Raw genomic sequence first — 17070 nt, 5'->3', positions numbered from 1 at the left:
AACGTCAACCAACCCGAAACCCGCCAAGTATAAAAAATAACTAGTCACCATAAACCCATTTCATCATCTAAATGGGTTTCACAACTAACAAGCTCAAAACCCTAACTTGAATATCAAATCATAAAGATGAAATTCGGAGTTGAGCCTTACCAATACCGCCAAAATGATGCCGTTGACGAGTAGATTAACTTTAATACTTGAGACTTGACCCGATTCATCCTTCTTCTTCCTCAAATGAAGCTCTCTCTTTCTCTCAAAAATGGGTTTATCTCACTAGGGTTTGAAGAGAGTGTTTGTGTGGGTGAAATGAGGATAAGAATGATCAATGGATCAGTTTTAATGGCTCAAAACGAACCCCAAGTGAAAAGACCAAAATACCCCTCATTTAACTCTTTAAAATTTCCAACAGCACCCAATCAGGACCAAAAGCGGCACTCCTAGACCAAAAGCGGCACTTTTGGAACCTTTCAGCTCACAAATTGAAATTAAAAACGTCCGAGCTTGAGTTACGATCGTCTGGGCTTTTGATTCGCCTCAATCCGAGTTCATATGAGAAAGTTATGACCAAATTGGTGAAAGTGCGCATAACCTCTCTTTACACGCTCCATTTTCCGCGTTTACAACACCGACACCTCAAACATTTACGCTATGAAAAACGGGGTGTTACAATAGTGGAGCCGTCTGTCTCACAAATGGCCTATAAAAGCCAAGGTTGCTGCTCGCATTTTTACACAATTTCATATCTCTCTATCTTTTTTGCATACAATTATATTTATATTTATAATTTATAATTTAAGTTTAATAATAATAAGGTATATACACGGGTGTTTTTAATTCGGGTTTCAAACCGTTTTAAAACTAAGAAAATATTGTTCGGGGTATTGTTCGTGAATCCAAGACCAACCATACAATCATCCACTATCATTACGTCTACGCAATTTACCTACAATATTGAATCTCAATATTGAACTGTGAGTTTATAGATTCCTTTTTAAATGCTTTAAATATTTTTGGGCTGAGAATACATGCACTTTATTTTATACCAATGGAGATAAGTACATACTTAATTCTACACTGAGCTAAACCGAAAATCCCTTAGCTTTGGTAACTAGTAGCTGCCAGTACATAGGATGTGGACTGGTGGGCGCGAGTAATTGTATATGGATCCATAGGGCTTGACATCCCCGTCCGAGCTAGTAGCGCTAGTCTTTTAACGGACGTATGTTATTTGAGTTTACGACACATTGGTTTGCGTGTATTAAAACGAATAGGTTAATTATTATTATAGCGTTAAATTTAGTTACCAGGGCGCTCTGTTACGTAGAATCTATTGATAAACTTTTGATGAAATCTTGTGGTCCATCTTTATATACTTATGACTCGAGCAATTAAACCTATAACTCACCAGCATTCGTGTTGACCTTTTTAGCATGTTTTATTCTCAGGTCCTTAGACTGCTTCCGCTGTGATGTGCTTGTCAACTGCATGGAGTCTCTCGTGCTTTGTATAAAGTTTATTGCATTCGAAACAAAACTACGTTGTGTAATAAAATAATTTGACGGTGATGTCAACCTATAAGATAAAGACTTATGTATTTCCGGGGATTTACTTATACTTAAGTAATCACCCACATGTTTATAACTTTCTATGTTTAGAAAATCACTTATTTTAATGAATGCAATATTTTTGTTAAAACGTATCATGTAGAGGTCAAAACCTCACTATAGAATCAATGAATAACGTACCACGTCAATAGCGATTTTGACGGGTTGTTACAGTTGGTATCCGAGCTTGAGGTCAAAGGGAACCAGAATTTGCATTAGTGTGTTTAACTGGTAATTTTTAGGGTGCATTAGTGAGTCTGGACTATGACCGTATCTGTTATTACCGATTTTTGCTTATCATTTTGGTTAAAAACACTATATGTGATATATTTATATGCTAACGTAATTGTTGTTTCAATTATGTGATAGATGACTTCTTCTAATCCCATCATTTTGTACGACTCTGAATCGGACACTGATTCTATTCTCTCCACAACTAAAATGGGCGTTCCAATACCTATTAAAGAAGAAACTGTGTTAGCCAAGGAATCTCAACTCCCGGTAAACCCAGAGGAGGTCCCAACTCCACCCAGCCCTAGTTTCCCGGAGTCACAGTATTGTTTCGATGGTACCTTGATCCCTGGGATAAACGGGGGCCGTCCATTTCTTAACGAATGTGGACACTTGGTCAGATATACCGCTGACAAGCGGGTTGTGTCGATTCCGCCTGGCAGGCCGGACATTGATATCGGCTAAAAAGTCACGTTTTCACCCCGGTATTAAGGCCCAAAAACAAGAAAGATTCGAAATTTTTGACAAAATACCCACTTCGTCAGTTAGAATTGAAGAACAAGTAATTACGAAGACGGTGCAAAAAGAATCAAGAGAATCGGAGCTAAAACGAAGATTTTAGAGCGAAAACGGTGAAAGAGAAGAAATCAAGTTATGATCCAGGTAATCAGCAAGCAAAACGGCTTGCCAAACGGGCTGCCAAACGGCCTGCCAGTGTGGCAAACGGCCTGCCAAACGCCCAGATCAAACGACCTCGTTAAACGGCTTGCCTTAGCAAACGGGCCCTGCAAACGGCTTGCCAGCCGTTTGCAGGCAAATTTTGTGCTTATTTAAAAGGTATTTGTCATTCATTCCAACATACACTTCAATTCACTTATTTCTCTCTCTTGTACAATATTAGTCATACTCTCAAGGCCTTCGACTTCGTGCGGGAAACCTAGTACTCGGAGAAGAACGCCGAAGATTGTATTAGGAGTGGTCTTGAGTCTTGAAGTTGTCACTTTTGTATTCGGAACTCGTTTAATCTACTGGTACTTCTATCCCTTATCTTTATATAATCATTATGTTATGTGATATTGTTGCCATGATTAGCGAGTAGTTATCTTTAGTGTATGCTATGATGTAAGCAGTTATAATGCCGAAATAATATTATGGTTTGTGTATGATGTAGAATTGCTTTTCGATTATGCTTTAAACTCAATCGATTTTCCAACTAATAGATCGTAGTTATTGGCTCTGTTATTGGGAAGTCGTGAACCCCAATTCAGAGTACACTATCTGTGTCACCCCTTGGTAAGAGAAGTCTATCGGATATAACGTAAGACCGACTGAGGCACACCTGTTGTAGTAAGTCTATCAAGCTTTGGATTCTGACTGAGGACTCTTTCGTAGTGAAACATCTGACTAGACCCTTAGTACATTGTCGGTCCCATACCATGCTAGTGTAGTCACCAAGCATATAAACTTCGTACGTGCATGCTGAAGCACAGCAGTTGTTGTAAGCTGTACCTCTGCTAAGTAAGGCCATGGAACCCTGTCAGTGTTGATTAGTACACTGCACCATAACGCTGTTTCAAGCATTGCACCCCGCTTGAGGGATTCTTAGTTAATTAAGGAACTGTTTGTTTAGACACATAAAGGATTGGACCGTTAGGATAACCGAACGTGTTCATGGAAGTTAGCTCAACTTGGCCATGGTGTTCTTTATGGTTAAACTCTTTTTTGGGCCTAACTATCTTTTAAAACCAATCATTAACGAAAGCATTGAAACACATCACGTCTCTTGAATATGGTAAACCATGTATTCTATTATGCTTAAGAAAGTTTAGACCATTGTGGAATGTTAATGCGTCACCCAACCGAGTCGCTCAATTGGATGAGCCGTCTGAACGTGTATGCCTGTAGTCAGACTGCACGGGCGTTGGGGGTAAGGGACGTTGCTGTCTATTCAGAGTCTTCAAGCCTAACGCAGTACTCAGTGACATGTCTTATGACAGGGGCGTTTAGGACCAGTGTAATGAATACAAGGCCTCTGCCTATTCATGAGCCAACATTCCATAATCTCGGTAGAATAACTGATGAAATCATAGTATGCACTCACTTTAACCTTATCTGAATTACGAATTTTATCGCATTTACTTTACTTGTCTTATAAATTAGAAAATCCCAAAATTAATTAACCACTACTCCTTCATAACTATCTTAGGCTTAAATATAGGTTCTGATGAAACATGACTAGGAACTTAGAAATCAACAGATTTAACTCACACAATGGCAGAATTAGTGAATTAAACCCTCTAATGAATAGGTTAAGCTTTTTGGGATTAATTTAGTCAAACCACAACTAAATAAAATGTGATTAGATCAACACCTAGAGCTATTATTCACCACCTGGGTGATTTGGGCTGAGATAGAATCGGAGGAGCTCACCAGATCTGAGTGTGTGTAATAAATGAGAGGATTAACCTAAAATGAAGAACATAAGACTCTATATACCCCTGCTGTTGACTCACTTATACGAGTCATCCATCATACGTACGAGTTTGCTTCATCAGCCGTACGGGTGATCACTCACTCATGTCTTCTCATTTAGGTTGTAATTGTGACTTAGTTCAGCATCAACCGTGCATATGAGCCTATCAGCCGTACGAGTGAGGCTTCACTCGTACGTCTGACTAAGTCTAACATAGTCAAACATCCAAATCTCATTCCTGCATTTTCTGTAACCACATACAAACACAGATAGGATAATAACGAGCGATCATGGTGGCCTGTAAATTGTTGTACCTGCAATGGACGTGGGTAGATGTCTAGGGACTTGCATCAAATGCATCAACAACTCCCCTAGGACCTAGAACATCTATTATAATTAAGTAAATGTCCATAAACCATGCAAGTTCATAAACACAAACAGTTTAGTAAAGTTATTACAGCTCCAGATTCTTTCTCTCGCATAAACAAACATCAAAAACTAAAAAACAAACGAGCAACACAGTATCCGACATAGATCAGCTGGCTTGTACTTAGTTTGAGCTTTGACCTTCACTGTTTCTGTTGAGGTATGCATAGAAGACATCAATCACACATTGATATCTCATAGCTTCCTCTTTTCGATCATCTCTAAAAGTAATGTGATGGCAGTGAAGAATCTCCACCTCAAATTTCGATAAGTTCCTCAGCCACATGGGATCTAGAATCCTCACATTGTCGAACTGTATGCTTCCATCTTCCTTCTCAATTGCAGTCAAGATCACTGCTTCTTCCGACAACTCATCATAGAACCACCATCTGAAGTTTTTACAGATATCCTTGGGTAATGGCATCAAGGGAGATTGTTTCATATACTTAGCTGGACAGAACTTAACAACATGGATAGGCCCTCCCTTAGAATTTTTCTTTGTTGGGTGTATAGAAAACCTAACGGCCGTTGACTTAAAGATGTCCCATTTCCCTGTCTTATACTCATATATGAGTTTTCTTTGAAACCACCTGGAAAGGTCACAATCTTCAGCATTCAACATCTTCAGCTTCGAAAGTTGCATGATCTCTAAGTACGGTAGAGTTTTGAAGTGACTTGGACGTGCCATATAATCTACTCCGCCTTCCCTCTTGATCGCAAAACAATTGATCTCCTTGAAATAACCCCAACTCAAAATTTTACCCTTGGAGTACTTATTGGTTCTTTTACCTTTCTCATAGAAACTAACAAACTTCGGCTCGAGTTCTGGCTTATCTACTTGATCAGGGTTAACAACGTTCTGTCTCCACCAACTCTGACGATCTTCGTCTTCCTTAACGTTTCTATTCACTTTAACCCTATCACGTTTGAACCATTCATTAATCTCATTCCATGTCTAGGCTTTAGCTTGTTCGGTTCAGAGTTTCTTATCTTTCAATTCAGTTTTTTTCTTTCTTTCTCAACGAGCAGTTTCTCATGTCGGATCTTCTTGTTCCTTTCTATCAAAACATCCACTTCTTTCACTTGTTCTTTGTATACCTTCCTCGCCTTTTCTAACTCAATTAAGTTCTTTCTTTTCTCCTCACAACTCAGATTGAAGAAGTCACTTAAGGTGTTGAGTGACGGATGCGAGTACGGCCAAGCGAAGGCATAACAATCTCAACTTCTTCTTCTTTTTCTTCTTCATCAGATTCTGTCAAAAATTCGTCCTCAGATTCAACAATCACATCCTCTTTCAAACTATCTTTACCAACAGAATCTTCACTCTTCTCATCAGCAAACAAATTATCGAAATCACTTAAGTTGATATTTTAGATTGATTCAGGAGGGATACTTGACAATGACTCTTCCTATGGAGCCTTGTTTTTAGCTTCAACTGACTCTGCATTCTCCGTATCGTTTTCGCTATCATATGCCAGAGCAGCAAGCTGTTCCAAAGGAAACTCACTTGGTGGAACGCCCCTCCTTTTTTGCATCATTAAAAACATTTGAATAATTAATATAATATTCAGCAGTAAAGACCTCACCATATTCATTAAAACTTTGAATAGGTATCACTAACGGTATATCAAAAGAGGGTCCTCCAGTTCCAACATCTTCTTCATCATCTTTTTCATCAACTCCACCCAAATCAGAAGAATACTCTTTTTCTCTCTCCTTAATCAACTTTGTTTTACCAGAGGTAAGCTGTTCGATCTTTTCATTCAACTTCTTCAATTTCTCCTTGTTCTCACTCTTAATCGTCGAAAACTTCTTCTTCAACTTATCTGTCCTACTCTTCTGTCGATCCAACCTATCAGATAACCTCTTGTCCTCTTCCACCAACGATTCAATCTTAGCATCACTGATCTTCTTCTCCTCAGTAGCTTGATTTTCCAGATTGGTTATTTTTGTGACCAAAGATATCAACAGATTTTGTTGAGTCTTATATTCATCTGACGTGACCTGAGGTGTTGTGGTGGCAGGTTTTGGTGATGTAACAGCAGTCCTTGCATCCTTCATGAAACCGGATGGCTTCCTCTGAGCTTGTTGTTTTGAACCTCCCTGTGATGACTTCTGAGGTGACTCATAAGAATACTTCGTTCTTTTCTCCTTCTTCTTGAGTTGTTCTGAGGTCATAGGTTCCTTTCCTTTCCTTTTCCTCTGAATCAAGCTGACATCCTCCTCTGTCGCCTCTGTCGCTTCATCATCACCCTCGATAACCTCGTCATCAACCTTATCTCCTCCTTGAACATTACCAGTAGCTTTCTGATTATCACCCTCACCTTCCTCATCAGTAACTTCGTAGTTAGAGTCTGAATCCTCATTCCTCCAAGCATTACCTACTGGGCATCGATAGTTCTCCTTGATAAGATGACAAATGAGCTTTCTATTAAAGTCAGGCTTTAAATCCTCATTCCTTGTCTCTTCCATTCTGCGAAAAGTAATCAGATTCATCGGCTTAAGGTGGATAATATCCTCTTCAAGCTTAGGTAGATCAGGTGCAGCGTCATTAATGATTAATTGAAGAAAAAGGGCATAGATCAGGTATCTCTGAGTAGTACTGAAGTGGTTTTCTTTAAAGTAGTATAAGACAAATCCCGAGAAATCGTATGGTGCCTTTAAAACAAGCGCCACAAACATACTTTGCACTTTCTTGTTCAACTTATCAAAACCAGATTTGCGTTCACTCAAACAATGCATAATCACGTGAGCAAGATATCTAAACTGTGGAGGCAGTAGTGTCTTCATCAGTTCGGATTTGCCACCAAGGTAACCAGAATAAGCACATATTCTAAAGCAACCATGAATTCGTTCTCTGCTGATAGTCATGTGGGAGCAGTTCTCGTCATTAAAACCCAAAATCCTTCTAATCACATCCTTAGAAATAGTAATATCACGTCCTTGAACCTTACTAACAAGCTTATCTTCATCTACATCCAGTACAGCATTTCTCCAGAACTCTCTCTGATTGCTGTAGTATGGTGTGCATTCAGTAGAAATAGTAGTGTGTATCCTTGATCTCTTATGAAACTTAACAATCTCCTTAAACTAAGAACCTCTCTCAAGATTAGTGCCATAAAGAGCAACTTGGTTGTTCAGTTCTCCCTTCTCTAGAGGAATCTCTTGCTGAGCAGGTGGGTTAATCGGATTAGCTTGAGGATTAGCTTGTTGCTCCCCCTGTCCTTCAACATTAACAACCGGAATATTGACTTGTTGTTCAGCCATTTGATGATATCTAAACAAAAACTAAAACATTTACAGAACAGTTAGACATATAAATCAATCACCATAAAGCATCATAGCATTTGCATCAAAGTGTCATAAACTTGTTAAACATGATGAACCGTGCGAGTGATAATGTCACAAGTGCGGCTGAGAGATCAACCGTGTGAGTGATATAGTCACTCGTGTCACTGTTGACACGTTTGAGTAGTAATATGGTTTCAGACAATGTACACGGTTGAGTTAAAATTCTAAGCGAGTGAGTCAACCGTGTGGTGACTCGTGCGGTTAATCACGCATGTCAGCTCTCGCAGACGAGTGATGAATAAAGTCAAGACAAACGAGTGAGCTCAAAGGTCCACATAGTTGATCATCAACTGTGCACTGACTCGTGCGAGTCATGTCTCACGCATGCGAGTGACGTCACTCGTGCATGTCTGATGAAACCGAATATTAAATGCACTTTTTAAATTAACAGGATCACATGTTTGATCGTTTTATGTGTCGACACACATCAAAATAGCAAGTGTAAGTATCGTTTAACTCAAAACAATCACAGATATACATCAAAACGAGCTTCAATTTCATGAAATTCAAGTTAAGAACCCTTAGGGTTTCGACACATTAAAACACAAAATTAACTAACTTAAACTCGATGAAATCATACCTACTAGGTGGCGCTGAGGTTGTCTAAAGATGCTAAACAAACACTGCAGAGGAAAACTTGATCGGTGATGATCGATTTTTGAGAGAGAAAGTTGAATGGGTGCTAAATATGTGAGCTTCTGTGCTCATCACCCCTATTTATACTCTCGTGATCAACCGTACGGTTGATCACACGATCCACAATCAACCGCGCGTCTCACCTTTATCACACGTGCGTGTGACCCAATAGTCTTAGACCAATTTTGATCAGGGTCTTCCGTACGGTTAACATCAAACGTGTGGTTACCCGTACGGTTTACACATCAAGCGTGCATGTGAGCCACTTAAACAATTTCAAATTTTCCAATTTTCACAAACTTAGGATTTCGACTCGTTTGACAATCTTAGAGCTAACTAACACTTTCATATTGAGTCATAAATCACTAAAGCCTTCAAGAAATGACCATTAACACTTAGGTAATCCAAACAACTTAACCTAATTGAGGTTATTACTCCAAACATTTTGTTTATCCTGAGTAAGTCCTACAGTGTAATGTCATTTTAAATTCACTAACAACCTTAAATCATTAAAGTCCTTCAAGTAATCACCAGCTCTAAAAACTTCAAACTTATGGATTTGGTGGCCAGAAATATCTTGATCTCAACAAGGTTCTTTCAGATGTCATTATGCATTCCGAGGATAATCAGAAAACAAAGAAATGATAAAATCTTTATGGATTTTCTGATGTAAAATGTCATGCAACTAAAAATATGCAAATGAAAGACATTCTAACATGAAATGCAATAATATGTAAACCAAAATCTTTTTGTTGTTTTTACAGTTATCAGAACAAGCCATAAATGAGATATACAAATCCACATTCTTTTTGTGAGCAAAATGATTAACAATATAAAAATGGATCAGAACTGACATATTGAATCAACTTCTGTTGTTCATTCCCAATTATCCAGTCTATGTCTATTATCATGCAATTACTAATATCAATCCTCATTAAACATGAACATATTCATTCCAGACACTTCGACAATCATGTTGGCATTAAGTACTTTGAACATTATAGAGCAATGATTTTTGAGATCACGCTAAGTTCATTAATCCTTGATTCTTTCATCACTTATGATTGTGCGTTGTTGTTGGGTTGTCAATTCATTACATGTAACTTTCCGTTATCTCTTTCCATCTATTTCATTCAAATTGAACAAGATGGTTCTCACGGTATTTTGAATAACCCTGTCAGCCTTTGGCTTCTATCAGTGTATTGATAATCTTCAATCTAGTTGGAACGGCAGATTTTAGAATATATTGGATTATCCGAATAGGCGCATTATTTATCGCGGGGATTGGTCTACAGTTAAAGCAGACTTGCCTGATGACCAGTCGTCACACGAAATAAATCTCAAGGCCCTTAACTTCATTATGTTCAAGTTGACATGGAAAATGGAATCGAAAGTTAAACTTTCATATATATATATATATATATATATATATATATATATATATATATATATATATATATATATATATATATATATATATATATATATATATATATATATATATATTTAATTAGAGTATATCTAGATAAGTATTTTTCCAACTTACAGTCTTAATAGGCATAACTCTATATTGCAGACGAAAAGAATCTTGATAGTTCAGTGTGAACGTCGTGATTAAACAATTCAAGCTGCGCTGGGGCATCACACTAAGAATGATCTGAGTTCTTTATGAGCACATCATGAATCAACATTCTTCATACTTTCAGGACTTTGCCATCTTGATACGTCAATTATTTTTGACTTTGATTTTCTTTTGATATTCCCTTTTGAGCATATCACTGTCTTTTTGAAATATTGATTTTGAACGCCATCATGAATGGATTTTCCATTGTTATGCATGAACTCATGTTTCTTTGTTGTTTGCTCAGATCACTCGAAGGTGTTCTCCCTTAAATGCTTGAACGGTTCGCAATAAGGAATTATACTTTTCGACCTTAAGCGAGAAGGGACACTTACTTTCGACATAAACTAATTCTCTCTGATATTTTCGGGGTTTAGTTTGGATTATAAAGTCTTAGGCCCGTGACAACGTGATATGCACCAGCCAAACAGATAATCCTCAACCTAAAATCCACCCCAACCTTTTCTATTGATTATCAATTATGATAGGAGATACCCTCAACCGACTGTTGAGTTCCTCAACAATTATCATTAGATACAATTTCGGAGATAATTAGGTGACTACCCTCAAACGCAACAGATCGTTCATGACTTCTGAATCTCAGATGATCGTTATTCTTATTATGATTGTCTAATGTCAAGAATTCATAAGTCACATCTATCAGTACATCACATAACAGATAGACATAAACGTTCAAATCAGTCATTACTAATCAAATATATCAATTCTCAGTACAGTAAATTCTTCACCTCCAACAGATTAATCAAAACAAGCTCATTTTTGGATTTTTCAACTTTTTAAGATTTTCTGGTGAGACATTTTTCACTTTTTAGGTATTTTCTGCTGATAACATATACTCCCCCTAAAATACTAAAATATAAAATCTTTTTGTGTTTTAGCATTTTAACCAAACAGAAAATATCTTCAAACTAGCATGCAAACATGAGATAAATCATGCAAAGAAATGCAGACAGAAAGCAAAAATATGCAATACAGATAATCAGAAACTAAAAATCTATATGTCATGCATCCTACATGCAAAGACTAAAAGTCTTGACTAAACCTCACACACAACATCCGAAATCACTTTGTCTCGATCAACAATGCCATTCATCTCTAGTAGGAATAAGAACCTAGGTCTATCAAAAGCCTTAGTAAATAAGTTAGCCCTCTGGTCCTTAGTACCTATTCTCTTAACCTCAATAATCTTTTTCTCATGGCAATCCCTAAGAAAATGATATTTAACACCTATGTGTTTGGTCTTAGAATGTTGAACAGGATTCTTAGTGATCGCTATAGCAGCAGTATTATCAATATAAAGAGGAGAAAAAGAGATTCTTAGCCCGTAATCGCAAGTTGTTGTTGGATCCAAACAACTTGCGAACAACAACTAGCAGCAGCTATATATTCAGCTTCACAAGTGGAAAGAGCAACTGCAGTTTGTTTCTTGCACTGCCAGGTCACCAGCCTTTCACCTAAAAATTGACATCCTCCTGATATAGACTTGTTGTTAATTTTGCAACCTGCATAATCTGAATCGCTGTAAGCTACAAGATCAAACATCTCATCGTTCAAATACCAGATGCTGAGATTTGGCGAATGCAACAAATAACGTAGGATTCTCTTGGCAGCTGTAAGATGAAGTGTATTCGGATTACCTTGATAACGAGCACACAGACATGTTGCGAACATAATATCCGGCCTAGAAGCAGTGAGATACATAAGCGACCCGATGATTGCTCGATAATACGTAGGATCAACAGGTTCTCCTTCGCACTCTAGCAAAATACCATGATTCACAGCTAATGGAGTTGACACAGGACGTTCTTGAGTCATACCGAAACGTTCCAGTATATCATTTACATACTTTGCCTGATGAAGAAAAATTCCATTTTCTGTCTGTTCTACTTGCAAACCGAGAAAGTAGTGTAGAAGACCCAATTTACTCATTTCGAACTCTTCCTTCATCACCTGTTCGAACTCATCAACAAGTTCCTGCTTAGTAGCACCGAAGATAATATCGTCAAAATAAATCTGGACTAAAATAATGTCGTCATCTTGAACTTTTGTGAATAGAGTACAGTCTACCGTGCCCATTTGATATCCTTTTCCGATAAGATAACTCGATAATCGTCCGTACCAAGCTCTAGGAGCTTGATGTAAACCATAAAGGGCTCGTCGTAATTGGTAAACTTTGTCAGGATGAAGATGATCTTCAAAACCCGGAGGTTGACTGACATATACTCGTTCGTTTAGCTTGCCGTAAAGAAATGCACTCTTAACATCCATTTGATAAACTTTGAATTTCATAAAAAAAGCGAAAGTCAAGAAAATGCAAATCGCTTCCAATCTAGAAACAGGAGTAAAAACTTCATCGTAATCAAAATCAGGATCTTGCTGATAACCTTTAGCAACTAATCTTTCTTTGTTACGGGTAACATTGCCATCTTCTTCGAATTTGCACTTCCAAACCCATTTGAGATCAATTACTTTAGCACCATGCGGCTTAGTAACTAGCCTCCAAATATCTAAATGATGGAATTGCTGAATCTCTTCTTGCATATCCATGACCCAGTCAACATGCTTCAAGCCTTCCTTTGTAGTCTTTGGCTCAATTCTTGAGATATGACATGAGTACTCGTAATATGCAGCAGCATCTGTCATATGATCATCAACTTGACCATCAAACTGAACTTGACTTCTTGTCCTAATGCATGCATTTGGATCTCCAATTATATTTTCTCTAGGATGAGCAGCTGTAGTTCTGGGAACTGGGTGTGCGGGAACAGGTATCTCATGGTGTAGATTTGTGGTATCTCCATATTTAGGATTATCAGAATTCTCACTTGAAATATCAGATCCGCAAGTATCGTACACTGGATCAACATCTTGATCTGAATCTTATGCCGGTTCAACGACAGTAGGTAATGGAGTTGGTGTAGGTGCATACACTTCTGGCTCGTTTTGTAAATCAAACAGCTTTTGTAACTCTACTTCATTCTCCGTCTGATCTGGAGCAAGATTAAATGAGTCAATCAGCTCATCATAGTTGTACATCCAAGGATGACTTTTGGTAGTAGTCTTTGTGTAATTCCGTTGGACGTCAACTTCAGACCATTCTTCAACACATCTTGTCTCATTGTTGAAAACTCGCTTGTTAGGAGAACTATACCCTAGAAACACTCCAGTAACCACTTTCGAATCAAACTTACTTCCTGGTTTTCTCTTCAAAATGGTAGACGGGGCACCAAATGGTTCTAGATGCTTCAAAGAAGGTTTTCTTCCATGCAATACCTCATAGCACGTTTTACCTAGTCGTTTAATGGTTAAAACTCGATTCATAGTGTAACAAGCATTTGCAACAGCTTCACCCCAAAAATGAACAGGTAGAGATGAATCAGCTAGCATAGTTCTAGCAGTCTCAATCAAAACCCAATTCCTTCTTTCAGCAACACCATTCATCTGTGGAGCGTATGCAGAACTGAACTGTATATTGATACCTTTTTCAATACAGAAACCTGCGAGATACTGATTCTTAAATTCTGTACCATTATCGCATCGAATCTTTCTAACTTTCAAATTAAAACCTGTCTCTAATCGATTGATTAGCACTTTCAAATTCTCAAATGTATCAGACTTCTCTTTCAAAAACATAACCCATGAGAATCTTGAATAATCATCAGTTACCACCAGACAATACTTACTACCATCAATACTCTCAAACCGAATTGGACCAAATAGATCCATGTGCAATAACTCAAGCGGAGCAGAGATTGGATTATACTTCACCAACTTGTGTGCTTTCTTGCTCTGCTTACCCTTCTTACAACGAACACATGTGCCTGGAATATGAAATGAACGAAGATCAACACCTTCTACGAGATTATTGTGAACCAGATGGTTCATCTTACGAAAACTTAAATGACCCATGCGTTTGTGCCATGTAATAGAATCTTGTTCAGTTGCTTTAGAAATAAAAACTTGATGATGTTCAGCAGTTGAAGTAGCAACATTCATATCTAACATGTATAAATCAGCTTGTCAAGGAGCCTTCATCAAAATCATTTCGGGAGAAATCACAAACTCTGGTTTCAAGATGTAGCTGAATTCGTCATCAAATGCTACTTTGAAGGATTTTTCACAGATTTGTGAAACTGATAACAAATTATTTGCAAGCTCTTGACAATAGTTCACTTTATCAAAACTGACTTTATCATTCTTCAATAAACCCTGAGCTGAAATATGACCACTATTATCTCCAGCAAATGCAACATAACCTCCCTTAATTGGGTATACATCTAAAAGAAGAGATAGATGTCCAGTCATATGTCTCGAAGCGCCGCTATCCACAATCCAGGTGTTGTTTGCAGGTATCCTGGTTCCCTGCACATCACATTAAGAAAATTAATTGATAATGGGAACCCACGCCCTGACGGCAGTAGGTTGTCCATTAACACCCATAGCTTGAACTTCCATCCATTTCCCATTTGAGTTCGGAGGAATCTCATCATTAGAAACCTTAAACTTAGAAAGTTTGGAAGGAGAGGTGTCACGCTCTTGGCGTTTGACATTCCTCTCTGAATCGGAATAATTCATCCGTGGTCTAGTTCTTGAAAAATACTTTCTGCGACTAGCTCTTTGAGATGGAGACCTCAACTTTGGTTCAAAAGGTCTACCTTGATCATTAGCATTGGCAACATTTGCCTCACAATTTATTTTAGGAATTTTTCCTTTCACAGGAGAAACAGATCTATTGAAGTACTTCCTTTTGGAGTCTCCAACGACAATATTTGTCTTAGATCTTTTATCATGAAGTTCATCATTTACAGGGAAACCTGTTCGATGAACATGAGATGATCTAGAATCATCATGTGATAAGTCAACTTTATGTCTCCGGGATCGGAATCTTCTAGGACAATAAGCAGCAATGTGTCCAAAAATAGCACAATTAAAACATTGTCTAAACTCCCTATGTCCTCTGAATTGATACACATTATTAGAGTTTGAAGATGATGGATCTTGTGTTCTTACTAACACAGGAGAAACATTTGATCTCTCTTTCTGAACAGGCTTAGGGGTAACAGGAGGAACTGGTCTGTTAGCAAATCTAGGATTTTTCAAAATCTTAACAGGACCTTTTGGTGTTCTAACTCTACTTGTCTTAGAGTTATCTCCTAACCCAGTTTTCCTATCTTCCTCATGATCTAGAGCACCTTCAGCAGTATCATCAAAAGTTGTATTCTTAGTTGAACTACATTTTTTATTCTTTTCAACGTAATCTTCATAACTAGGAGGGATACAATCTTCTGGTCGAACGTCAACTACGTTAGCATTAAAAAATGTATTCTGAAAAGAGGAGATGTAGAACTATATCCAATACCCTTTCCCTTGGTGTCATTAAGTTCCACCATTAATACATTCCATTGTGACGCATTTGCCCAACATTTCATTTTGATTGAAATTGCCTCTAAATCAGCTTTAACGCATTCATTTTCTTTCTTTAGTTCATTAATTGTGTCAACACATTTAATTAAAGCTTGATTTATGTCAAAGTTATAACATTTAAGATCGTGAAGTTGTTTTTTATAAACTTTGATTTGCTCTTTCAACTCATTTTCAAACTTAGTGGTCACATGGTCAGCATGCCATTTTTCTTTCATCTCCGCATATGCCTTTGTTAAATTATCTATTATTACCTTAGATTCAGCACATTTAACACATTCAATAACAGTAGATGGATTAGAAGATACCTGTTTAGCGTTATTTGATGAAGAAGTCTCAGCCATAAATGCAAAGAAATCTATCTTCTTCCCATCATCGAGCTCATCTTCTGATTCTGACGAGTCTGTAAGAAACTCTGATGTATCAGCATCTTTACCCAAATGAATCTGCTCAAGTCTGTCCCATTTATCCTTAGCTCTTGTCAAACCAGAAACCTTTTCAAGATCACTTTCTGATAAGCACATCTTTGGTAAATCTACTGCTTGCTTGTTCAATGCTTTAAACTCAGATTGATCTACTCCAGTATGATCAGCTTTATCTTCAGCCTCTGATTCTAACGTTTTGTCCGAATCAACATTATCTAAACTTACACTCTCAAGATCTGAACCTTCACCCATAAGAACTAACATTTCCAATTCAGCAACAAGCATTTTACCCCATTTGTCTAGTTCTGTATCAGAATCAACCAATGTCTCTTCACTCTAATTAGCCTCTAGACTTTCTTAAAACACAGAGGTATCACCATAGTTATCCTTCCAACTGTTGAAGTAGTAGTCCTCTGATGATGTTGGTGAAATACTTCCAGATTCAGGTGTACGAGGAACTGAATCACGTGCCTTCTTGAATTTATTTTTAACCATCTTTTGAATCTTCTCTTTCCGAATGATTCGTGATAACTTTTCAGCTCTTTCAGCACGAGCAGTCAACTTCTCAATTATACTTTGATCGATAACACAGTTTTCTTTTTCTTCAGAAATCTTGGCCATGTTAGCTTTAGGTTGTTGATCATCAACATTCAATTTGATAGACCAGTCATCATCGTCTCCATGAATGACAACTAAAGCTTTGTTCGGACTCTCAGCTGTATCAACTTCATTTACTTTATCAGTAATGTAAATCTCATGCTTTGTAGATTGACTCTGAGAACTGTAGTTCTGATTCTTGAACGGATTACGATTACCCTGCTTCTTCTATTTTGTGCAATGTCTTAAAAAATGACCTAATTC

Source organism: Rutidosis leptorrhynchoides, chromosome 5, assembly GCF_046630445.1.
Source record: "Rutidosis leptorrhynchoides isolate AG116_Rl617_1_P2 chromosome 5, CSIRO_AGI_Rlap_v1, whole genome shotgun sequence".
Taxonomy (NCBI): Eukaryota; Viridiplantae; Streptophyta; class Magnoliopsida; order Asterales; family Asteraceae; genus Rutidosis; species Rutidosis leptorrhynchoides.
This window is presented reverse-complemented; position numbering follows the sequence as displayed.